This window comes from Hesperophylax consimilis, chromosome 2, assembly GCF_061612785.1.
Source record: "Hesperophylax consimilis isolate HC1 chromosome 2, BYU_Hcon_1.0, whole genome shotgun sequence".
Classification (NCBI taxonomy): domain Eukaryota; kingdom Metazoa; phylum Arthropoda; class Insecta; order Trichoptera; family Limnephilidae; genus Hesperophylax; species Hesperophylax consimilis.
The window spans coordinates 40,395,455-40,422,721 of record NC_142837.1 but is presented as its reverse complement, the minus strand read 5'-3'; the positions used below and the strand labels follow the sequence as shown (position 1 = coordinate 40,422,721).

Below are 27,267 nucleotides of genomic sequence, written 5' to 3'. Positions count from 1 at the left end.
GTCTATCAGGTCTTTTGAGAACCATTTTGGGTATAGAGTTTCTCTGTAAGTCGTTAAAGGAACAAATTGTTCAATTGCAGAATTAACGATGAAGTAAAATTTTTTAAGGTGTACATTAATATCATCGTCGCTATCAAAGAATGACCAGTCAGTCTGTTTAAGGAAATTTGAAATTTTAACATAGTCAGCTTTTTTGAAATTTCGAGTTTCTACTACCTTTTTTACGATAGGAATTGGTTTAAGATTAGACATGCATATTTCTAGTGGTGGATGGTAAACATCGACAGGTAATAGAATTTCGGTACTTCTCACAACACAGATGTCAGACACATTTGACAGTGCCAAATCCAACGTACGACCTCCTATATTAAGAACATTATTACACTGTGTTAGACCTAAGAACAGTGCCATATCTCTAATAACACGAATATTAACATTAGAACAAGAATTGACAGAATTCATATTACACCAATCATAATGTGGCAGATTGTAATCACCAACTAGAAGTAGTTTAGTATTAGGATATTTAGCACAAATTGATTCAACCTGTACAGGGTTTTCCAATAAGAGGTGTTATTTTGATACTCAAAGAAACTTTTTCCGTAAAAGATCAATAGTTTCGTTGCTTGTGTGGCACGTAGCGCCGTTTTGTTGAAAGTAAACTTTGTCCAGATCAATACCATCCAATTACAGCCATAATAAACCATAAATCATCTCTCGATAGCGCAATCTATTCACCGTAACTGTTGCTCCAGCCTCATTTTCAAAAAAGTAAGGTCAAATGACTCCTCCGGACCATAAACCGCACCAAACAGTCACATATTGAGGAAAAAGAGGTTTTTCAACAATAGCTCTTGAGTTTTCCGAGCCCCAAATGCGACAATTTTGCTTGTTGACGAAGCCACCGTGGTGGAAATGGCCTCATCACTCAAGATGATTTGCATTTGATTCACTCAAGGGAATTTAGATAATTTCAATACGTTGTTGAAGCATGTATCGTTCCATTTTTAATAATGACGTAGTTTATACTTGTCAAATGTCAAAAAATGACAGCTTCAAAAGTAAAATCTACTGAAATAGCGGGCTATTCAAAATAACACCTCTTATTGGAAAACCCTATACTAATAATCAAGGTTATGCAATGTCAATCAATCAGTGGCTTGCATAATACAATAAGCTAAGAGTCTTGTCAGCAGTGGCGGCTCGTGACTTTTTGATGTACTAGAGTGCTAATATTACAAAAAATGGCATTATTAATGTTGTTGTAACTGATTTTTTTTTATGAAGATTTTCAGGAAATTTCAGTTCGTCTGTGCGCCGCACGGATTTCCTGAAAATCTTCATACAACAAATTAAATTTCGAAAAAAAATAAAAAATCTTTTTCAGCTACAACAACCATAATGTCATTTATATTAATATTTTTTTGTAATATTAGCACTCTATTACACCCAAAAGTCACGAGCCGACACTGGTCTTGTCTTATGATTTCTTTTGGAGTCCACTGTTGTTGCCGTAAAACATGTAAATGTACACCATTTTCAAGATAAACGTATGATACTATGATTTTTTTGATGAAAACAATTTTTTATACGAAGCAATCGCTTTGCGGTAATTATAATTGAAGACATCATTATATTTGAATAAAATTATTTTGTGTTTGAACACCACCATTGAATATATAAATCAACCGGTTTCGGTTCAGTCTGAACTATCATCATGGTTGTATATACATTCTATATTAAAAATAGAACTTATTACAGCAAAAAATAAAAATATTTTTTCGATTGACAGCAATATACTAATGTTTTTGAAAAATTCAAATTATTTCAAAAATGTTTAAGATAATCGTAAGTCCCCTTGAGGCGTTTTTTTTTTACAAAACAGTTGCTGTACAAATTATCCAATTATTATTAATGCGATTTTTTCCAAAAAGATGGAATATTGCTCTCAATTGAAAAAAATATGTTTAATGTTGACTATAATTCTGTTTTTAAGTTAGCTGGTATATACTTATTTATAAATATAACCTTGATGAAGGTTAAGGAAGATCCGAAACCGGTTGGTTCATGATACATTCAATGAAATGGTGTTCAAACAAATGGTATATATATGTTTATAAAGTGTATTTGATTATACGTAATGCGATAACGATATTATATCTCTGGCGATTAAAGACCTCTCTAAATAATTCTATCTACTACTAACTAAAGCTATCAAACAAAAAAAAACGAAACTTGTATAGGGAAGATTAAAAAATATTAGATACAATAACAAATAATCATGATATTATACTATTATTTTTTTATGATAAACTAATGTTTATAAGACTTTTTTTATGCATAGCACAAAGGATAACAAATTATTATAAGAAATAATTAGTGGCTTGAAATATCCATACAAATTGAAAATATCTCCCGAGTAAAAATAAATGCCGCCGACGGGAATTGAACCCGTGCCTTCTGATGTCCGGTCAGGTGCTCTGAGACCATTGAGCTACGTCGGCTTATATTATACGCCGAAAAAATATTTTGCACTCATTAAAATGCGTATTATAATTTCTGCGACTTTACCTCGAAAATTGTAATAAATATTTCTTTAATTATACGAGATAGATCAAAAGTGATGTCATAATGTGAATGTACTATAATTTTTGCAAATGGCGTCAAATGTCATTGTGCTTTGAAATTTTTTACATCGGACGGCGCCAGACTTCTTCCTTTGGCGCTTTTTGAAATTTCGCGATTACCGCAACAAACTACAAACCTTGCAAGATTGAAAACCAATATTAAAGAAGAAATCACTAATTTGGAGCCAGATGTTTTGCGAGCAACAATTCAAAATGAAATAAAACAAGCACAAATTTGCATCAACTCAGGAGGTGGTCATTTAACTGATTTTTAAACATTTTTTAAACTTAATTTCATCAATTTTACACATTCAAATAAACTTTCCGTGAAAACAGAACCGATTTTTTTAATTGCTAACGAAATGGCACCAAATTCAAAGTATGCCAATTATAAAGTATATTTTTGCCCCATTTCGTAATATAATCAATTAGAAGATTAATTACCTACTATTTTTCTATACTACTCAACTTTACAAAAAGGTAGTTATTTATGTATATGTTTACGCCTTGAAGGCTTTTACGCGTATACATTGTTGTAAGCACACTAAAAAGTGTATACAAGTTATCACAAGGAGTTCAGTTGCACGACGGAGTTCAATATATGTATTTAATAAAAAGAGTACAAAATAAGTACTACAAATAAGATATTTACAAAAAAAACCTCAGTCATTAATACACGCTGTTGAATCAGATACGTAAAAAACATTGGGTCAACAGAACTACAGATACCTAAAAATAAAATTCTTCAACAAACTATCAGAAAATATGAGAAATTGATAATAACTTTAACGAACTCAAAACACAACTAAGAAAAAATTTTAAACAAAAAAAATATATTAAATAAAAAAAACAACAATACTAACAAAAATATTTTAATAAGAACTCGACCCCCTAAATTACAACTTTAAATTAAAATATTGATGTAAAAATACGATACCTGCGTAATATGTAAATTTCATTGGGAAAAATAAAATATTTTCTGTTTTCGAAATAAATTCTTTGAAATAAATAATGTTAATCCTAGAAAATAGGTTGTAGGTGATATATATAATATGAACCATTACCATATTTGAGGATCTTCATTTTAATAGGCATTTCAGATCAAAACCACGGCCGAAGTTCGTTGACAGCAAAAGTGGGTACGAGTTACCAGGATTTGCCAGGATTACATAAAGAAACCAAGGTGTTAAGCCGGTGCAATATCGAGTCAAAACACTTCAGCCGGATACGGAAGTCAAGGCACGTCGTTAAACTGTTTCAAGATGGCCGCGATGCCGGCGTACCGCTGATAGCTCCATCATAATCTCTCACTCTTTCTCACTAACAGCGCATGCATCGGAAAGAGAGCTCTCAGACGCAAGTCATATGAGTCAAGATTGACGACTCTACCAGACAGATATTTGCATACGAGCGTGCCGGTTATTGCGTATCAATCCGACAATAAATACCGCAAGTGGACTGCACTAAAACGGTAATTATTATAAGTTAAGCTGGTACCAACGCCTGCATAATATGTAGCGGTATTATGGTTCATATTTGAGACGGAATATCGGACAATAATAACGTTATTTAATTAATATTAAACAACTAGCGAATATGTGCGCAGTGTTCCAACTTTGAAAATCACACTTAAATTCAAAGCCAATTTGTGTTTATTGAATCAGAGTTACGCAGAACGCACAGACAAACGAAATTAGTATTTTTGTGATGTTGTTGATGGTTTGTAAATAATTGTTTCTCAACTTTAGCGAAGTGCAAATCGAAATAATAAATTGATATATTTTTTAAATCTACAATTTTCATTAACATTTTTCGATTCATTTCGGAGTAGAAGATACTTCTAGTATTGCTCTAGCACAAGTTCATGTATCAGAAGTAGGCTTACTGTTTTAGCTATGTTTTGTGATCATATCTGATAACGGAGAAAAACAAATCAAAATTTAATAACCAAATACCCTAGTACAATACATTAATTTTATGTCTTCCTGGGCGTCCCCAAATCATTTCACCAACATTAAGATGACGTAGCAGAGACTTGCGACACGTAATTCAATGTGCAACATCATTTTAGTCTAGTCAGGGCCGGCCCCACACTGGCGCAATGGAGCAGTCCGCTCCGGGCGTCGAATTAACCAGACACCTAACAGTCATAACAGACACAACGCTCTTTAGATTATTTTTCACAAAAATGGCGCTACACAAATATACAAATCATCCGAATGTTATTATTACAGTGATCACCTACCAAGGCATCTACTGGATTTGACAGGGGACGCCAAAATTTGTAGCGAAGTAATGAAGTAAACTTTTTATAAATCTGTAATATTTGTTGACGTATTATTCATATCACTTCTTCCGTGGTTTTCCTCTGTCATTTCCCATGGAGTTTTTTTTAAATCCCGAAACGATGATGACTATGTATAAATTGGTTCCATGATAACTCAACACAGTGACAATTCAACACACTTTTAAAAAGCGATATAAAGTCATTAGAAACGATGACAAACAAAAAAATTAAACATTACCTAACCTAACCTAACCTACTTAACCCAGTTAATAAAGTTTTAGTGTCATCACTTTCCATGACTTTATATAACTTTTTAAAGATGTGATGTATTATCATTTTGATGATTTATCCGGTCACCGTATAAATGCATTGGGTCAAAAATTTAATACGCCTGAGTTATATAGGCCCCATACCAGCATAAACATATTGAGAAATTAGAACATATTTAAAAAAAATCCTTAGATACCTGTAAATAATGGGAATGTACGGAGATTCCCCTCGATTAATACATCAAGAAGATAAAGAAGATTTGCTCGCTAAAAATTTAAATGTTCGTTTGTTCAAAATCTTAAATCTCCGAAAGTTCTTCGCCGATTGCTTTGAAATTTTGACACAACGTTGCTTGCCAATACGTGTGTGTATAACTATATTATATAGACACCACCTGTGACAGGTAAAAAAAGACTTTTTGAAGAACAGCGCCATCTGTTGGACAAGTATTCTTTTTTTACAAAAACAAGTTTTTAAGTTGAACGTAAAAGCAAACACTCGCTATTGTTTCTCTATCTGTACAGACAGACTGTGCCACGGCAACGCATGGCGAGGTACAGCTAGTTATTAATAATTTAATAGATATCTTATACCTTCTGAAACGCTATAAGTTGTTCGTACCGAACAACTACAAACAGTGACGGCACCGTGATCTGCTGCAGAACGGACGCGCTGGCTCGGCATTGAATGACACGAATTATGACACAGTAAAATGTGTTGTTTCAAAGATTGTTGATTTTTTTAACAGTAGCTTTGAAGGATTCAAGGGGCATTTAAATGCCACACTTTACCCGAAATTTGAACCATTGAATGTGTATAAAAATTTGTAGTTTATATTACATGTGTACTGGATATGGATACACAGACCGGTCAGTGGTTGAGTGGGCATAGCGTTTGGGTCTCACCCGAGCGTCGCGTGTTCGATTCCTCGGCTGGCTAAGTCCTCCATCACAACACAAGCAACATTTTCGGCTTTCTGTGGTGGTAGTAGGAGATTTTCAAACATTGTTGGGTTATTCGTAACCCGGGAATGTTTGTCTTTCTTTTAAAAAAAAAATATATATATATATATATATATTGTTATACACAAAGAAATTCTCTGTTTTGTCTTCTGGCATTCTTTCAACGAAAACAAACCATTGCACACACAGAAATCCATATTCAATTAGATTAATACACCTATATTATATGTATGCTTCTTTTAAATTCCGAATAATCCATTTACTGTGAAATTTGATTTTTTTTTTTATTGAATTTTTTAAACATCTTTTATTGTCTTAATGAATTATTAGCTTTATAAGTTTTAATTGGCTATAGAAGGCAGTGTTGCCTGCACGTGCAAAGTCTACAGGGCCTGCAATTGTTTTTAAACTCACCGGGGAATAAGATCGTGACAAGTTTTACAAAGCAAACGCTCTTTTATAGATCTCATTATTTTACCTGAGGTTGCGGTTAATCTCTCGGAAACTAACTGTTTTATTATTTATTGACCTACGTTTCTGAGTTCATAAAAGTGATTTTAATATCGATTTAGTATATTTAGTAGATATTTATACGAAGACTGTAGTGTGTGCTTCCGGATGTGAAAAGGTTTATGTATGCCAGACAGAACGAACGATTTCCAAAAGAATATCACAACACTTTCGAGCATGTAAACTCGGCCACCGTGACAAATCGGCAATTGCCGAGCATTTAATTAAAACCGGTTTTTACTTTGGATTTCTTCCTGTCTGTGAAAGTCCAAAACGCATAGAGCACCCCTAATTACGGAGGCAATTGAAATTTACAAAAATCCTTCTAATATCAATAAAGACGACGAAGTTAATAAGCTCAATAGTTCTTGGTATTCGGTAATTGACGGTTACACCAAAACTAAACGCAGAAAACTATTGAAGTGAAACTTCTTTACGCGCGTCATGCAATTTCGAGGAGTAAAACCAACTCATGACCGAAACGAAAATGCGGGACCGATTAAAGTTCATTTGATGTAGTAAAAGTTTTGAAGTAAAATATAAATGCTTCTTAGCTCATCTCGACAACTGGCGTTGGTGGTGTAATGGTCAGCATAGTTGCTTTCGAAGCAGTTGATCCGAGTTCGATTCTCGGCCATGGAATATTATTTTTTTGTTTTTAAGGAATTTTTTTTTTTTAATGGTTGACCATAATATCAATCCACTAAGTAATATTTTAGGCCTGTAGCATAATTGAAAAGTTAAAGAATGATATAAAATTTTTTATGATGTTAACGATAAAAAAATGAAAAAAAACATAAAATTAAAATAAAAAATGGGCCAACGGCACGCGGTGTTCCCAAGCGGTCACCCATCCAAGTACTGACCGCGCCCAATGTTGCTTAACTTCGGTGATCGGACGAGAACCGGTGTGTTCAAAATGGTATGGTCGTTGGCAAAAGTTAAACAATATTAATTTCTATTCTACCTGCCAATAAATATATGAAAATTAGTATAAAAAAGCCCTAATAATATTGAAAAAATTAGCAAGGTGTGTGCGAGGTTGATAAAAATAATCATTACATACGCGCTTGAAAAAGATCGTAATTACATTAATAAGTTTGTAGGAATTTTTTTTTTCAATGGTTGACCATAATATCAATCCACTAAGTAATATTTTAGGCCTGTAGCATACTTGAAAAGTTAAAGAATTTTATGATATTATTAATTATAGTAATGATAAAAAAATAAAAAAAACATGAAATTAAAATAAAAAATAGGCCAACGGCACGCGGTGTTCCCAAGCGGTCACCCATCCAAGTACTGACCGCGCCCAATGTTGCTTAACTTCGGTGATCGGACGAGAACCGGTGTGTTCAACATGGTATGGTCGTTGGCAAACGCTAAACAATATTAATTTCTACTCTACCTGCCAATAAATATATGAAAATTAGTATAAAAAAGCCCTAATAATACTGAAAACATTAGCAAGGTGTAAATATTATATACCTAGTTTAACTCACTCTCCTAACTCATCTTCGCTGTCTACAGGCAGAGCGCACGACTGTGGTCGTGAAGAACCGAGGTTCGATCCCCGCTTTAACTAATTTTTTTTTTCTTTTTTTATAACTTTTAATTTTTTTTATCACATGCTACTTATAAATATGTCAATAGACAGAAAAAAAGAGAGAATGAAATGAAAAGAGAGAGAGAGAAGAATACTAGAAGTTTCACTTCTGTCTTGCGTAGGCTTGACACACCCATTTTTTTTTTTTAATTATACTGTAATACCAGCTCGTAGAGGATTGGAGCTGGCAATATGGTTTATACATCTGCCCTGATGATGGACACTGTAATGCTGTCAGAAACATTGGCTTAAGAAGGAGGGAGCGCAACACCGCATAACAACCCACAAATAAACAACTATAGAGCTGATAGTAACGACATATGATAAACTGATAATTTCAAACATCGGACTCGAATTACTCCAAAACGAGAGCTCAAAAAAAATATATCATAGGTTGCCATCGGATTGTTCTTGTAAATCTTTGAAACCCGTAAAAAGAAACGTTCTTAAAACAATCGATGTTATTCATTGGCAGTATAGTATTAAAAAGATTGAATCAATACATTACAGTACTATTGTTCTGTTAAATTATCAAAACATTGCTAGCATTATTATGACAAACTAAGAGTAAGCTTCATTTCCATTCCTTCGCATATTTAAAGTTATCCGAAGCCATGAAGTATGCGATCCATTTATATTTAGAAGATTAGAAACAAAATGTAATTCTCATCATTCTGGTTCCCTCTCCTATCGGAGGTTGAATATCATCAGGACAATATCGAACATGTAGGCTACAGCCTGGAACAACTGCAGACTTCTTTCAAAAAGATTTTTAAATTTATTTAATTTATAATGTAGGTACATAATAGACATAGGTTTAATATAAAAAAATTCCAACCGTCTAATAAGTATGTAAAACAACAAAATTAAGTGACAATTAAGTTTGGGTTGAGTTAAGTCAAGTGAAAACAATAGATTCTAGAAATTTGAAAGTGCTGGGGGCTATCGATAAATATTTCCGAAATCTTGCAATCGTGGTGGTTGTTAAAATATGGTCGACACATTTGCACAAGAGTTTGGGAGAAGGTTACGTTTGTTTTTGGAAAGGAATATGGAAAGTTTCGGGGATTCTTAGTAAACGGTGATTGATATTGATTTTGATTGTAGTCAAGACGGAAGACTCTATATTGTAATTTTTGTCCCAATGTTCATTTAGGACGGTTTTTTTCGGAGAATTTGAACAATTCTACAAATTAAAAAGTTAATTTTCAATTTCTGTGAAAGATTTTTTCAAGTTATGTTATTATTTCAGTTTTTTCAAGCAACTATCATATAATGATATTATAACAGAAGTTGAATAGGACTTTCACAGAACTCGAAAATGAACGTTGAAATTTGATGATTTGTTGAAATTATGTGAAACAAGCCATCCTTAATGTTTCTAATTCGAAATTTTCTAGGCGTTTCTCGTAGACAATCGGGTTCTATGATAATGATTAAGTTAGTCTGTTTGTTGAACTGATCGATTCTCATTTTGTGAATTTCTTAAAATTAAACCTACAGAACCGGACTCAATAATTCCACAACTTAGGGATGAACATACTGTATAAGTATTTGAGAGACATTGGGTTTTGGAATGGTATAGTGAATCGATACAAAAATTAAAGAAGGCGATATGCCCTGGACACTATGGATACTAGATCGCTATTTCGAAGCCACGAAGTACAAATTCTTCTCATGCTTTGTCTTCCATCAATCTTCCCGCGGATTATCAATTGTATATGAATCATCTACTATTTAATTAAAACGATTCTCAAAACGAGCGCACCTGAAATTTTGCATATAATTTCATAAAAGGTCAATATATTCTTTCTAGACCACTCTGCTAATGAAAAGATAAAAAAATAGATAATCACAGACCGTAGGGGAATAATCACTCCCATCATTATTATGATATTAGCTTATGTTTCATAAAAATAAAACAAACAAAGCCTACATGAAAATATTTCATTAGGGCTTTGCTTTTTGGGTGCGTTCAAATATTCACAAAATCAGATATTAACAGGTAATCAACTAACCTTTACGCTATTTAGTCGGAGAGAATATACCGCAACTCAGCTGTCTTGGCACGCATTCCTTCCTGCTTCATTCACATTCATGCTTATTCTCATAATATAATAAGCCTTTTATTCTGAACTTCTATTAGGTATATTAATATTAGAAATGTTTTGTTTGTTATAATATATCCCGAAACTCAGTTTGCCTCTTGGCATAGGCCTCCTCTAACAATTTCCATTGGAACCTGTCACGCGCTACTCTTCTCCATTGATGTCCAGCCGTGAGTTTTAGGTCGTCTTCCCATCTCATGTGTTGACGTCCTCTACTTCTCTTGCCATCTCTGGGATACCAGTCAGTGACATTTTTACACCATTTCTCTTGTGGGTCTCTGCTTATTCTCATACATACGGTCAAATTACACCTGTCGTGTGCTCGGCCGAGTCATCCGCTTTTTTAGTCAGGTTTTGTTTCTATCCACTTTTTGCCGGAATCACTCGCTCGCTACTAGGACTAGTACTGATTGTAGCGACCACATCATCCGAGCACTCAGCCGAATGCACTATCTCGGCCAGATGTAATTCGGGCAATACCCTTGCGTTACTTTTGACTCTCGATACGATCCGATTCAAGTATTTGATTCACTTGGTCGTGCCAAATCTTCTTTAGGGATCCCCTAAATTTTCTTTCATTTACTTCGCATCGTATATTCTCCATACACTCTAAATCACTCAAAATCATCTGGGCGCTCTTTCTTAATCTTCTTGACCAGCCTTTCTTTCCGGATCTCCACACTTGTAACACGGTCAAATACGGTTGAGCCGCACATACGCCTCAGGGATCTCACTTCTAAAGCATTCAGCTTACTACTACTATCCTTCTTCCGCCAGTTTTAATCCTCACTGACGTACATCAGGGTTGGTATCAACATGCCATTGTGGAATGCAATCCTCACTTCTTTAAATAACATCCAACATAATCATACATATCCAACACACTTCCCTTAAACATTTTATGCTCCTTAAAAATATGTGTTATTTATTCCGAGTTGAAAATTAATTTAATTAAAATCTCTTGATAGACAAAAATCGTCAGGTATCACGGAGGAAGGAAGAGAGTTCCTCTCTGAAGAATGCTTCGAAAATCATAAAAACGGGGTACAAAGAAAATAACAGTGTTTTTTTTAAATGCCATTTAACTCAGATGAGATTTTTACTGTATTTTAAATAAGTCGTGTTTTATGAAATATTTTTGTCACTTACGCCTATTACCTGGCGTTGCTGGTGGTTATCCTTAAGAGATAGAAATATACCAACCTGCACTTTTCTGTAGGCCTTTTTAAGATATACAATTCCGTAATAAGTACATTATTTTGATATATATCATAAGGTTTAGCCAGCGTTAGCAATCTAAGTGCCCAAAAATATTTTTTTTTAAATACAACATTTCTCTACTTTCTATTAATAAAATATGCATGTATTATACATATCCCCTTTCAAACCGTCTTCATTAATCTTCTTCTTCTTTTTGAACGCAAGCCTAACAAGTATGAAAACATAACATGTGTTCTATAGAATAAAAATAATAATATATGTGTTCAGTGTAATGGCTTGAACTGTTTGAACTTCTCCTAAGCAGGTAGGTAATTGAATAAAACGGTAATTAGTTAGGCCTTGAGATGCGAATTCTGTTTGAATAAGTGCACAACATCAAGACAAAAATATCTATTCTGTTAGTCATAAAGATGCAGCGATTAAATGAATTGCCTTTTACGTGGGTTTGGTAAATTTGCCAAATTATACTCTCATAGTATTAGTGTTTTTCAACAAACAAGATAGGTAGCCGTCGACTTTATTGACAATTGTTTTGACTAAATATTTTTTTTGAATAAATATTTAGCAATCATAAAGTCACATTCAAGCCGAGCATACAAAACGTAAATTCTTTAAATGATATCATCATAAAGTACCAGTAATTATAAAATTCTTCAAAATATATCGTCATAAAGTACCATTAATTATAAAATCTTTATATTATATCGTCATAAAGTACAAGTAATTATAAAATTCCTTAAATTATATCGCCATAAAGTATCAGTAATTATGATTTTTTTAAAATTATATCGTCATGAAGTACCAGTAATTATAAAATTCTTTAAATGATATCGTCATGACGTACCAGTAATGATATATTTTTTTAAAATTATATCGTCATGAAGTATCAGTAATTATAAAATTACTATTATTGTAGAAAGCAATCACTTTGTGGTTCGACATATTTAAAATGAAATAAAATAATTTTTGTTTTAAAACCACGAGTTTTTAATAATTTTTGAACCGGTCTGTTCAAAAATTATTAAAAACTCGTGGTTTTAAAACAAAAATTATTTTATTTCATTTTTTATAAAATTACTGATGCAAGGGTTTGCGCAGGGTGTAAACACTTAAGTCCCTACTTTCTTAATTTCTATAATAATTTCTCAAATGTAAACATGTATCTTTTCAAAAAGCAAATATAATCCCATCATAAATAATGATTTGACAATAAAATTAGGTCATTAACAATGCATATTACCTGTGAGGTTTTTTCCCTAATAAATATTGAAATGAGCTACAAACCCAAGGTAATTAGCTTACTGGAATTACCAAATATTTAGAAATTCCACAATCTTAAACGACTTAGTAACAAATAAAATTGATTAAAACCCTATAAACTACCCCTCTCCCCCCTCCCCCATATGTTGTGTATATAAACCGTAGACTAAGAATTTTGTGTACCAGTCTGAAGATGGCTTTGACGAGCTGAAACCGGTTACGGTCAAAATAAAATTAAGTGGAATAAAGTTTTTTATTTGTTTTATTATAATATATTATAATGGAATTCCACCACGAATTATCGGTCTCAAAAATAGAAGTATTTGCATATATTTCAAATGACAAAAAACGTACAACTGTCATCACCGCAGAGCTCACCGTTCGATATTTTTTAGTAAAATACACTTTCAGATATTCTACTTTGTACTTATGTAAGTTCAAAAATGTGACAAATTTCATGACCGTAGAGCTCACCGTTTAATATTTTTAGTAAGACGCACAACTTTCATTTTTGACATTTGTTAACAACTCGGCTGTGGAACGATTTGCCGGCCTCTGTGTTTCCTCCGTCCCACAACATGTGTCTCTGCAAGACCCATGTTCACGTCTTCCTCCCCTCATAAATACCCTTCACACAGCATTCCCGAAGATGACAAGCACTGAAGGTAATTATTTTTCTTAGGGCCTTCTCCCGTGTGGAGGTAAAGTGTAAATAAATAAAACAAGTTCTTCAGTTAAGTTCTTTTCTTACAATTAAAATGAATTTTAGCAAAATATCAATTTAGTCACCTTTCATTTAGTGAGTTGATTCCCTAAGTTCATTTAGTGAGTTGATTCCCTAAGTTCATTTAGTGAGTTGGTTCCGTAAGTTCGTTTAGTGAGTTGATTCCTTATGTTCATTAAATGAGTTGATTCCCTAAGTTCATTTAGTGAATTATTCCCTAAGTTCATTTAGTGGGTTGATTTCCTAAGTTCATTTAGTGAGTTGATTCCCTAATTTCATTTAGTGAGTTGATTCCGTAAGTTCATTTAGTGAGTTGATTCCTTATGTTCATTAAATGAGTTGATTCCCTAAGTTCATTTAGTGAATTATTCCCTAAGTTCATTTAGTGGGTTGATTCCCTAAGTTCATTTAGTGAGTTGATTCCCTAAGTTCATTTACCAAAACTCAAGTAATTGAAATACCTACGTGGCCTTGTGTGCTCTGTTTTTCTGTTATTGATAAAGTGACGTGAGTTATTTGCAATACCATTTTATCTCCAGTTTTCCTCAAAGCCGATAAAAATACCGAAAAGATAAAAACATTTTATTAAAGATGCCAAGATAATTCGCGAAGATAATATTTGTTTTTTATCGTGATTGAATTGTTTGCATTTGCAATAAAATTCTATCTTTTTAACCACAATAAGCGAAACCAACGCTTCGACCGAAAACATTACGATATATTTTTTTAATTCATATTCATCCAATACACATTGCTTCTTGGCATTAGTACGTGCCTAATATATACGTATTATCATACAATAATATGTAATTGCTTATTGGACGAAGTAATACCGCGTTATTAACACGATGTGTTGTTTTCAAAAGATATAGTACAGTGAGTTATTACGAAAATAGAATCAGCTGGAGCACAGCGAAAATTTTACGTCGGCACACTACGGGTTAAATTTTTTTTTCAAAATGAAATCGTCGTATTTATTGATCGAGTAGGTAATTATTTAAGTACATACTTAAAAATAGAGAATAAATTTAGAGGGAATTTTGGTTTTGATTACAAATAAAATAAAATAATATTTTTTGGATCACAACTACTAGTTTTTAGTAGTAATTTTTGGTATATATTTCTACGTTGTCCTAGTTACCTAAAGGGAAAAGTTAGGTTAGGTAAGGTTAATTAAAATCAAGACAAAGGTAGTAGATATTAGAAAATGTTTAACTATGTTTGATAATTGTAGATACTCTCAGTATCGTCCTGATAAAATACCACCATTAAGAATCGAGAAGATGCATATTAGATGATATATATACATGTATATATAATTTAATTATTTGTTTTTTTTAAACATCACAGAATTACGAAGCTATCGAACCGTATCTTCTTAAAAACACCAATTTAAAGCGAGTATCAAAAAGTAATTAAAATTACAAAAATATTCATATTTTTTGTCGTCATTGCCAGGAATTAGATTATTTGGTTAATACGAGTATACAGAAAAAAGAGACGCGCTTAATATACGCAGGTTTTATTTTAAAACACTTTGTAGCAGTAAGATAATAATGAGTAAGATAAGTATTTCAGTTTTCAGAAATGGAAAATAATGCATTTTATTAGCTATTTTGTAAAAAATCATCCCAATTGTATAAGACCGAATTTATTGCGCCTATTAACTGCTGTAATATCATTAATTTCAGATAAATGTGTCTATGTCCGAGTGTGTATGCGTGATTGCCACCAAACGTTTATAGAATGGATTGTCATCGACATCAAGTTTATCTACCGAGTTTCAGCTCGATTAGATATCGGAAAGTGGGTAAATTTCCACGAATTTCAAGATTTGCATTCATTCACTTCCAAGATATGCATTCATTCTCTTCCAAGATTTTAATTCATTCTCTTCCAAGATTTGAATTCATTCTCTTCCAAGATTTGAATTCATTCTCTTCCAAGATTTGAATTCATTCTCTTCCAAGATTTGAATTCATTCTCTTACAAGATTTGAATTCATTCACTTACAGGATTTGCATTCTTTCACGAAAACCAATGTGAAATTCAAATAGATGTATTTAAAAAAACGGATAATTTGACGTCTTCTTCACTCTATTTTTGACGTAATAATATTAAAATATTTTTTTCGGGTAGTTTTTTTTAAATTTAACCCAAACTAAGAACCTACTTTAATAACGTAGATTCATATTTTGGTTTAAATAAGAGAATTAGAAAAACACCGTAAAACTTGTGTTAGGTCCAGTGACACATCGACTTACGAGTATCAATCCTGTTGTAGATTCTTTAAAATTTTTAGACTTAATCGTTTGAAACCATTGATCCTAGTTAAACAATATACATAAACTGTAAGGTAGCTTCTATGAATGTTATAAAAAGGCTTATATTTACTTCTCAACGTTAAAATTATCTTAAGCCGTGTTATTTGAGTTTAACTTTAGTCTTTCATAATTAAACATAATTACAAAAATGATATCTCAACTATAAATACGACAATAACACAACAAAAAATTTAACATTCTTCTGCAATACATACACAACCAACCATCAGACACACTCACTAATAATGCAAGATATGGCAACAAATCAACTAAGCATAATCAATACCAGCACTTTGTTGAATCCTACAAATAATAGCAGCGTAGGTAATATAGTTTTAGCGATTTGTCTTATATGTATTATTGTTTTAGTTTCTATTTTATTTTATGTTACTGTTATTGTTTTACAAATTTGATTCTTATTTAGTTTATCAGTTTAACATTATTTCATGCTTTAAAAGCTTTGTGTATAATTATGAATTATTCAACGAGAAAAACATTTAGAAAAATAGAGAAGTCGGATGATAATAATTAGAAGTATTATTTCAAATTGCCCAAATATTTTAATTTAAAGCAATTCCGCTGCAAGCTTTACCAATTAAATTAGTCATTTTTGCTTCAATAAGCTTTGACTGCGCAGAAATGATTGCGTTTTTTAATGATAACCATCAATGCGTAAAATTGGCAAATTTCAACTAACGGATTCCGCAAAAGGCCGTTCCATTGACATACTTCGAACCCAGACGGTTACAATGATTATATTTTAATAAAAGCAAAACGACATCTTTGGGTCATTGGAATAAGCAAAACGGTTTGAAACTCATAATACTTAACATATAATGACATCTCTTGGTCATTGTAGTAGGCATTTTGGGAACATTCAATCTAAAAAAGTGCCGACGAGTAATTTACTTGTCATTCTAACACGACAGATAGCAATATTATGCTCAATTTTTATCCCAGTAACTTTAGTACATAAAACAGGCACGATACCCAACAATTTACACATATGGATGTTTTAATACAAGTATGAGTTTAGAATATCGTGAAATTTTCGTATTACCCACATAACATGTACTAGTATGTATAAATGTACGGTGTATAACATTAACACCCGGAACCATTCAACCAGAACATATTTAGAGTAAAAAATAAAGATGTCATTTAGCTGTCCAATAGTTAGAAAAAAAAAGGAAAAAAAAGGTATCACACGTCGCCACTGATCTCATTACCACACGTCGCAACGTGTCACGTGATGACGCTCTGTCTCGTCTGTACCGTGGTGCTGGAATGAGATGGCGTGCGTATCACGTGATGTGCTGGTTTGAACCCAGCATGTAGCGACGTGTGACGGATTTTTTTGTTTTTGTTTTTAAATGTAATCAGACAGCAAAAGAATATTTGTCTTTTTTACTCCAAATATGCTCGGTAATCGCTGGTTAAAGTCTTTCGGTACGTGCTGATACACCATTTTGGTTCTAAAACATTTATCACGCGGTCTGTCTCTCTTACACTTGCCGTAATATATACAATACGTTTATAATGATTTGACCGGTCGGTGGCCGAGTTGACATCGCGCTTGGGTCCAACTCGGGCGTAGTGTGTTCAATTCCTCGGCTGGCTAAGTCCTCCATCACAACACAAGCAAAATTTTCAGCTTACTGTGGTGGTAGTAGGAGATTTTCAAATATTGTCAGGTTATTCGTAACCCGGGAATGTTTGTCTTTCTTTTTAAAATATTAAAAAATATTAATAATATATAGCTGATTTATGTAGCGCCGTTTTCTAAAATAAAACCACCTCAAGGGCTCTGTATAAATATAATTTATTGAATAATTAATAAAGTTGACTTACGACTAGGATTCATAGTTAACTAGTGACTTACATCTTAAACTTATAACTAAAAACTTACGATTAAGATTTTTAATCACTGACTTAAAACTAGTGACGTTCATCTAAGACTTATTTCTAGTTACTTACGACTAAGGCCTATAACTAGTGACTTAATGACATATACATTTACTTGGCTTAAAGTTAGAGACTTACAACTCACATACTTGTAAGTATTACACAAAGCTATATCTCCTTGGATATGGACGGGGGCATTTGGGACTCTTGTGCAGTACTCACATAAAAATAAAAACAATACTTGTTAGAAACAACAGTAAAATAGTAAAATCATCGGATTTGTTTTACAATTTTTTTCGAAGTTTTATTCTAGAAAAGTTTTGTTTGATTTTTTTATATTTAATTTAATTAATTTATGCCATTCAACTCTATTCTGTTCAAGCTAAGGAAGCTTAATCCAACAATCGTGTGTCGAAATGTTCAGAATCTTGTTTGTTAGCAATTTATGAAAGTATGAAAAGTCGGTGATGTTATCAATTTTAGCGACGTATCGCCTTCACGTAGCGTAGAAAATTTACATGTCATTTTGAAAATCGGATTTTCACATTTTGACATCCAACTCGCTATAAAATAGCGCTTTCATAAAAGACTTTTGACTGCCTTTAACACAATTGCAACAAATTTCTATCTGCATGACTCGAATTGATCTGAAAAATAAACGATTTGATACAAGCATTTAACATCATGTAGTTTAAAAATGGGAATTCCAGCAATTTTGTTGAACAACAACACTATTTTAAATAAAATTCAAATGTTTAAATTGTACGACAGAAGGATTTTCACTGACTTAGTATGTCTATATAAAATTCTAAATTTAGTAAAACAACTGGCCAATAATGATATAATAACAAAACTTGGATAGAACCATCATAGAACTTGAAAATCAACTTAGAAATTTGATGAATCGTTCAAATTCTGTAAAACCACCCGTGTTAAGTGACCCATTTGATAGTCCGGAATTGCTTGCATTGATAAGCTTTCAGATTCCACCTCGTAATACTAGGAGCTGGGATTTATTTCAGTGCAGAAATTCTAGGCCTAACTACAATATGTATTCCTCATTGCCCAGAATACTTGTGGAGGGAAATAATTTTACCAGTCAGTGGACATCTTCAATTTATCACAAAAAAATACAAAAGATTGTAACTGATACAGTTTAGTTATGTATAGTAAATATGTACTGTATTAATAGATAAATTTTACTATTCATATGTAAAAGCCACTAAAAAGGCGTTAATAAATTAAGAAATAAATAACTACATTGCAGGAATTTCTCAAAATTGAAACTATACATGTCTACAAAAGCAGTTTTGGTGCAGGAGAAAGAAATTTCCACTTAAAATATTAGTTTAGATTGGGACACTGGCGACATTTTTCACAAGACGTGGTGACAATTCGAACTATTTATTTTATCCAGTCTTATTTTACTTGATAGGTAGGTAATACTGAACTTCAAATATGCATCAATCGACCGTAGTTAAAAAAATCTATGGATGCAAGCACCATAAATTTTGTTTTCAAGATTACATCGATTTCTTTAAATACTTAATTTTTACAAAATATGAATACCGTTCAAAATGTGTGGAATATTTCAAATTTATTATTCTGATTAAGATCGTGTCATTTTAATATTTTTATTAATAATTATTGAGTGCAATTTCAAAAACGATCAAAAACCGCTCATTCCGAATTGGTTCCAATTGGCTACAACGTCATTATGATGTAGAAACCGTCAATGTCTGGTAAGACGGCTGTCACCAACTTCGCCCTGCGTGACTTCAAAGCCGCCAAATTCTCGAATAATCGTTACAAAAAATTTATTGGTCAATATAAAAATAAATTAAAATTACCTTCATTATCTTCAAAAACAACAAAAAAAAAACAATGAAAATACTGTGTCTTTATGAAATTACGCAAGTTTTCCTGTTCTATGTAAAATCGTTTTTACAGGCCATTTTTTTAGCGTACATGGCTTGGTTTTGACGTTTTGAGTAATATGTCTGCTTCTCTTATCCATATTAATTTGAAACATTTTTTGTATTATTTTAAAATAAACAATTTTAAATGTATCTAATGGCGTGACCGATAATGGATGTGACAGCTGCGCCATTATTAATTAGCAATGCAAAAATGTGCTTAAATTAAATATTTCTTCAAAATTCCGTTTTCATTTTACCTACGTATAAGCTATCTCATTAGCGCGATGTTTCCTTTTCAGCGAACTTTTAATTGTCTCTGTTATTTTTGAATTTTAATAACGACGGAAAGTAGTGACAAAGAGGGTTTATATCATTAAAAGTTACACTATTTTGCTGGTTTAGTTGAAGAATAATAAACTATACGGAGGCAGATTAAACGCCAAAGTAATAAAAACCTCCGAGCTAACTTTAATGTAATGAAAAATATAAATTAAATTGCTTTTAGCATGTTTACGGGTAGAATACCATTTTCTAAGGGTATTTAGAGTCGTTCATACGGAATTTTGAGGAAAACGCCGTGTTTATAATTTTATGTGACTTTTGCTGGGCTACGAATTTTAGTATTACAACGTTGATGGTAAAAGGAGTCGGTGCCGTACCGGGAAAGCTGACAAGAGTTTTTATAAGATATCCGGGAATTTTTAAGTTAAAAATATGTGGCTGTAATTCATTTTAGAGATTTATAAGTTAGCAATTTTAGGTCACTTGATCAATGTGGTCATACATGGTTAAGTGAAATATTTTTGATCGGTGAAATAATTTTCAGCAATTACCTGAGTATTTTGTAGTTTTATATTAAAACTCTCAACCACTTACTAATAAAAGTATTTTAAATTTTACACAACTGATCAACAACAATTTGGTAAATTGTTGTTTGTTAGTTATGTAAAATTTAAACCACGTTATTTAATAAGACCCTGAATATAGATTTTTTTTTCTTTTTTACATAATATAATATGATATAATATAAGTATTTAATGCACCCCATAAATAAGCAAGGCTTGTGTGTATGGGGGGTGAAATATACAGGTACAACATAAAGAAATGAATTTTTCATAATTCTAAAGATAAGCCAGCTACGGTTTTTGTCATATCTATAAAACATGTTTAAAAAGGCGATTTATTGGTATGATATTTTTTTAAATTATGTACGATAAATTCGTGTACCAACGTAAGTTGATTATTTTTAATTTATATTTAAGCTCTTAATAATGCTAATAACGTTTTTTCAGATTTTTTTCATATTTAAGAACATTTTAAATGGAAAAATACAAATATTTTTTACATAATATCATTAATTCACTAATTACTTCCAAATTTGCCTCTAAACTTTAAAAATCGAATTCTTTATTGACAAACATTATATATTTTAAACGAAAAATAAATAAAAAAAATACTTCGGAGCAGTTCTGTAATATATAATATATGCTATATCTTTTTATTAATAATTATACTTCAGATTGGCCATGGATACAACATTCACCTATGGCCAAAATAAAGCGTTGCATGAAAAAGGCCGCCCTTTTGTTCGTAGTAAAATGCCTGTAATGCGATATACAGCATTATATAATTTCTTAAATGTCCTTTTCATATGTATTTTCTCTATGATTATTATTACAAAAATGTATTAAAAATGCAAAGCAATACAAAACACCACTGTAATTAAAACAAATAATAATCCACTCCGCGAAAATTACATTAAATTCGACTTGGCACCAAAGAAAACTAATACATTTGCACTTTTAGTTTACGGACAAGAGGTCTTTAAGTATTAGTAAAAATATCATAAAAATAAAATCTCCATTTTGCGTTTGTTGAAGAGGCGAGATCGATTATTTCGGTTCGAAATGGAATCTAATATAAATATTTATCGTCCAGATGGCAGAGATAAAAATGATAATATTTATCTGACATCGTATTATTGATAGGATTTCTCTGTACCTTTGAGCGCAGTATTTCGAAGTGAAAAGCGAATATTAGAAATATAACTGTTGACGGATGTATCATAATATTTTATCAATCATTGCAATCGGAATTGGAATCGGAAAGATGAATTGAAAGCACTCTATGAATCAAATTTATTATGCAGATGCATTAGATGCATTTAGATTGTACAGTAAACCAGTTCACAAACGTCGATTACATTTAACGTCTGCCGATATATCATCTCGATGCACGAGGAGCGCAGAAACACAATGTGGGCATTATTAAATGGAGGCTGCGACGTTGATTGTGCCAAGTCCGCTTTGTGGCTGCAATTCCGGTTGTCCGTTCGGTCGATTCCAGACACAGATAACAACGGGGAAATTGATACTTCTTTCATCTTATGCTTTCTGGGTCATCCGATACAGAGAATTGTTGTAAACGTGGGAATGATTTTCGCTCGAATGAGTTCATTGTAACGTCTATCAAACCAGATGTTTGTTTTTTATATACACGTTTATGTAATGTACGTAATTTAACCTTCCCTAACCTGATCCAAACCAGGAAAAACAAAGCATTGTTCTTCAAAGTTCGTCTCTTTAATGCTTCGTTTAATAATGGACATCAAATACTCATTACATGTGATTAACCTAACCTCAAAAACCTACCCAAAACTATCAAAAATTTAACTTCTTCAACCTGCTTTCATAAACTCAGTAATCTGTTTGATGATGAACATCAATTAGGTACTCTTCGATGTGAATTCAATTTCAGTGAAACGAGAATACATTCTCTGACTTACGAGCTTCGCAATATCTACTAAATGAATTTATTGACCATTGATGGACATTTCCTTTTACATAGGCTAACACAATAAGCTGATAAATGAAAGCAATTTATTTCGATTGACCTTTCAAGGAATGTTATTGATGACTATACACGTGTACAATAATATCCCGTCCATTGGAGTTGATTACTATCGTTGTACAAGCCAATAATGAGAATTAATTCATTCCATAGTTTTATTTCTATTTGAACACATCGGCCAATTTTGCCAGCGTTGAAAATCTATTAATAAAAAACTACTGACGTGTACCTGACGTTGCTTCACTTTTCTCTCCTTTTTATAAATAATATACATGTGTATTATACTTGTTAACCTTCTGGAAGAAATTCTCTTAATGATTTTGAAAACTCTATAAAAATCTGTTGCGGAAAGCGCACAAACAGACAAATGCGGATAGCGACTTAGTTTTATACTATTTAGAGATTATAATATTGCTCAGAAGAGCATTATAAAAACCGTACTAAAATTACCCATCAGAACCCCCTCAAAAGATATTTTTAAGTGTTTTGACATTCTAAATTTAAAACAAATATATGCCAAGAATATTTTAATACATCATTTTAAAAACAGAAAATCTCCTAATGAATCTCGGATACATGATACAAGAGCCTCAAAAAGGGATATACGAGATGTTCCAAAATTCAAGACAAGTTTTGGAGAAAGAAACCACATATATCTGGCAACCAAACTTTACAACATCCTTCCTCCAAGTTTGAAAAAGATAGAAAAGATAAATAAGCTTAAGGAAAAAATCAAAACATGGGTGAAAGAAATTAATGCAGACATACTAGAAAATGTATTAAAAACATCATAGAAACTAAATAACAGAAATCAAAGAAATCTACCAGTCCGCCTCAGCACAGGACTACCTAGTGAGGAGGACTAAGAAGAAACTATATGAATGAAATATTATAGATTTTTATACATTGTAACTCTCATCAAACCTTATTAAATAGACACTAATAAAAAAAAGTGGGTGTGTCAAGCCTACGCAAGACAGAAGTGAAACTTCTTTTGTTAAACCGTATGAACCACAATCAATTACGTATTTCACTCGTATTACACTCACGACGCAGTATACTAACCAAGCAGCTGATGCTTGGCGTGGCGCAGTTCGCTGGTGTCTGAGAGAGAGGAAAGAAGAGAAGAGAGAGAACGTTCGTGAGCGGCTCCCCCACCTCAACAAGCGCATATGGTGAGAGAGGGACAGTGAACGGTGAGCGGTGGTGGGGGTACCCGCATTTTCGTGTCGATCCTGACTCGGTTTTACTCCGTCCCCGAATTACGCGCCTAAAGAAGTTTCACTTCAAAAAATAAAAAAATAGAAAAATATGAATGTGTCATTGTTTGTCCCCTACAGACTCTAAAACTAGTTAACTAATTTAGCTGAAAATTTCTAAATTTGTTATTACTAGTGAAAAAGTGAAAAGTCGGGAACGTCCTGGAAAGAACTCATTAACTCTGCACTGGAATGAGTCACGGAGTTGAATAAAAGATGATATAATGAAGTTTTTTAATGGTAACAATGTGGTATAAATTAGTGACTGGTGGAAGTCGGGGACGCCCGAGGAACACATTGCAACATCAAGTGAAAAAAAACTTATTCAAGTAAACTTTTTCAATTCTTTATAATAATATTATGCCCACCTTAAAAACATATCCAGTTTTCAGATATTCATAACCCCGAGTAACTCCGGGTACACGTCAGCTAGTCTGCTATATTTTTAGTCTGATTTTCGTAGCATAACCAATTTAACATGTTCGTGGTTAGGTGTTTATGCAAAAACCTTTTTGCTTATGCAATATTTCCACTTGACTGACCGTATTATAATTCCATCAAATAACTGGTTTCCTTGTGTTAATTACCTGACTTCATAGCCTTCATTATGATTAATTCATTGATTAGATAATTCAATAGGATTTTTATTACAATTATTAGAGTAATTTTGATTTTCAAATTTTAATAATTTGAATATACATTTCAATATTTACAGCTACAATAACATCAAATGTACCGAACTTCTGTCCCTTGTGAATTTTAACATAATATTCGAGACGTAAACGACATACAGCGCTATTACATGACTTAATTACAAAATAAATGCAGCATCTTATTCCCCAATTAACTGCGCTCTTCATGCATTTAATAATATTTTACTAAGCTTTAACATCAAAATTTTTCGGAATTCCCATCATGTAAATTATAAAAACTGTTCAATGCGCATAAATATTCACTCACACTTACACATACACACACACATCGCACGGTTATTACTAAATATACACACCACATTTAAGGATACATTACAAGGAAATGGTGTCCGGATAACTCATCAAAATAACAATTCAACACACATAGAAAATGTGTTATCAAGTTATGAAAAGTGATGAAACAAAAACTAGGTTAAATTAGAATATCGTAGGTACTCGCCTTCAAATTAATCAATTGTTTTATTAGACAAATGTACTGTTGGTTTCTATAGTATAAACTAGATAAATATGGCTGTGTTTTCGTATTCCATTAGCAAAATTCAATTCCGAATATGTTGTTCTGCGGGTCAACAGTATAAAAAAGTTAATAAAATAGAAAATTTCATTATTTATTTTACCTTGAATTTGCTGGCAGATGCCATTGATTCCACCGGGAGCGCAGAAAGCCATATCGATATTCAGACCGGGTTCTAATAATACGGGACATCTATCCCTAACCGGTATGAGTGGTGAATATTTCATTTTTTATGTAAAAGAAGCCTCTGAAATCCAGCGGCGAGTTTCGTATGTATTCTGCTGCCCTAGTCTTTATAGGGCACGAATACATGCATATCTGTACTTACAGTGAAATGTCAGCCATCTGATGTTACCCGCACATTAGGAAAGTTATGTGTTTTTAATAATAGAGGAACGTAACGATAATTTCTAATTTAAAATTACTTAAATTGGAATATGGATGATTTTTGTAACTTTGCTAGCTATCCCTAGACACGGTACAACTCAATTAACATTTATTACATATGCACTCCTAGCCGCACTATGAAATTACGATTGATAAGTTCGATAGTTAGACGATCATCGCATTTATATTTAACCTCTGTTAATTATAATTCCGTTCGTACTAACACAGTTTGATTTAACGTTTAATATGTCTTAATATGGACATGAAGGCGTAGTAATTAATGAAATATGCCACAACTCATTACTTCGAGGCTTATGTAACTTGTATGAGTGTAGTTCCAGGCAGCAGTCTCTAGAGTAAAGATTGCTCTAATGATATCCAACCCCTAATAAGTGAAGACTTCTAAAGAAACATTGTTTGATTGCATTGGACCCGTCACGCGAACTAAAATGCAAGACCTGAATAAAACGTTACATTCAATCGAACTTCTTCGCATCACTATCGGAAAACGGGATTAAACTTGGTTCAAAGTTATAAAATTTCCACTGGGAGCAAAGAGAGATGATAAGACAAAAGAACTTCCGTAAAGTGCTCGTTGCTACTTGAAATAAGTTTCCTTTTATTCTCTTCTCCTTCAACATAACTGGTAGAAGACATTGTCTCCACTATTTTTATACATTCCGTGCAAAACAGAGGTTTCCATCTCTTCCAATAGCGAACACCGTTAAAAATATATAAGTCCCACTAGCACATCATAACTAAAATGATTAATATTATGCAAAAAATCTACAACAAAAAAACAGTAAGCCTACAAGTATGTTTAAGAAAATTATTTAATTTGCAATAACATCTCATTTCGCTATCTTTAGTTACAACCGTCTTCTTAAGCTTTTGTGTAATAAATTTAATTACCTTTATCACAATATCCAGACCTTGCAGCACCCACATATAACATTCAAGTTAAAATGGAAAGACCATTACATATTATTACTATTAGTAGTCCAGGGGGTCCATGGGAGCACAGTGAACTCGATAACTTTATAATATCAGATCGATAGACGTAACCACTGACGATTTTTTACCGATTTCCCGAGCACGGTGGTGCTGTTGAAAGCCAGGTCGATATTGATAATGTAACAAATTATACATCTACATACGCTGGCAATGCTGGAGATATTTTTGACATTCTTAAACGTCAGACGACTATTTAAAGTAAATTTTTTTCTATAACCTACGCCTCTGCCCTAGGTCTGGTAGTTTGGTGATTTGGCAGGAATGCAGGGATTAATTGGGTGAAATGTAATCAGGATGCGCCTGCCCACGAGCTACGTGGCATTACATAGAAGAGGCTGGAATGGGGAAAGCCTTTGACCTCTCCAACTGATCTGTAGTCCAATCGACTTGCGTCGCAGTGCGAGAGATATATTCATATGTCCGTCACTCCTGGACACACTGATCCCTAGATTCCTACCCAACTCTCATACTTCCTTTCCTTAAAATAGACCCTCCACACAGCATCCCAAAATATGACATTGGCCCTGAGAGAAATTATTTTCCTCATGGCCTCCTGTGTGGGTTTAGTGTAAAAAAAATGTGTATAAAAGTACCTAGAGATGTAGATGGAGTTTTATATGCAATTAGTTTCGCCCAGAAAACCTTTCTCTTTGTAGACTTCAGCAAATTCTAACCTAAAAAATTAAAATACCGTAATGTTGCAAAAATATTTTTTTTTTTCGTCAAATCAATAACTCAATGCTATGTAGTTCATTGTGGAAAGGTACACATTACATAACTCCAGAGCTCACCGTTTGAGAGTTTTTG

General features: G+C 32.7%; 1 protein-coding gene and 2 non-coding genes across 3 annotated transcripts in view; 1 reads left to right on the top strand and 2 right to left on the bottom strand.

Moving 5' to 3' along the window:
* The window catches only part of LOC149426019 (uncharacterized), a 283,598-nt gene that overhangs the window by 7,497 nt on the left and 248,834 nt on the right, over positions 1-27,267 (top strand). The window lies entirely within an intron of this gene.
* On the bottom strand, positions 7,474-7,592 carry LOC149426021 (5S ribosomal RNA). The gene has a single exon (XR_016304693.1). It is a non-coding gene; the product is annotated as a 5S ribosomal RNA (ribosomal RNA).
* LOC149426020 (5S ribosomal RNA) lies at positions 7,915-8,033 on the bottom strand. Its single transcript, XR_016304668.1, has one exon. It is a non-coding gene; the product is annotated as a 5S ribosomal RNA (ribosomal RNA).